The sequence below is a fragment of the Sinocyclocheilus grahami genome, unplaced genomic scaffold, assembly GCF_001515645.1.
Source record: "Sinocyclocheilus grahami isolate Dianchi unplaced genomic scaffold, SAMN03320097.WGS_v1.1 scaffold612.1, whole genome shotgun sequence".
In the NCBI taxonomy this organism is placed as follows: Eukaryota; Metazoa; Chordata; class Actinopteri; order Cypriniformes; family Cyprinidae; genus Sinocyclocheilus; species Sinocyclocheilus grahami.
In genome coordinates this window covers 1-638 of record NW_015505791.1, presented here as the reverse complement: position 1 = coordinate 638, position 638 = coordinate 1, and the positions used below count along the sequence as shown (strand labels likewise).

The following is a 638-nucleotide window of genomic DNA, read 5'->3' as shown; positions in this document are numbered from 1 at the left end:
TGGCGACGGCAGTGAGTGGAGAGGAAGATCTCGGGCCAGAGGTGAACACTAAAATCCAATCCCTCGCTCTGGCCCCAGGGGGAGATCACCTCTCGCCCTCCCAGCTCACTGATGTAGCAAAATTGCAAGCCAAGTTTGCGGACATGTTCTCGCCCCCGCCCGGTTGAACGAATCTCATCCAGCACCATATTGAGACGGAGCCGGGTGTGGTTGTACGCAGCCGGCTGTATCGGTTGCCTGAAGACAAAAAGAAAGTGGTTCAGTCTGAATTAGAGGCGATGTTAGAGATCGGAGTAGTAGAAGAATCCCACAGCGATTGGGCGAGTCCGATAGTTTTAGTACCTAAAACGGACGGCTCCATTCGGTTCTGTGTGGATTATCGCACGGTGAATGTGGTGTCGAAATTCAACGCCTATCCAATGCCGCGGGTTGACGAATTGCTTGATCGGCTGGGTACAGCTCGTTTTTATTCGAAACTGGACTTAAATAAAGGGTATTGGAAGATCCCCTTATCGCCCTTATCCAAAGAAAAGACAGCCTTCACGACGACGTTTGGATTACACCAATTTGTTACCCTTCCTTTCGGGTTGTTTGGGGCACCGGCCACTTTTCAGCGGCTCATGGACAGAATCCTCCGG

General features: G+C 51.6%; 1 pseudogene; it reads right to left on the bottom strand.

The window, feature by feature from the left end:
• The window catches only part of LOC107557618 (leptin receptor overlapping transcript-like 1), a 5,063-nt pseudogene extending 4,826 nt beyond the window's left edge, over window positions 1-237 (bottom strand).
• Window positions 238-638: the final 401 nt, after the last annotated feature.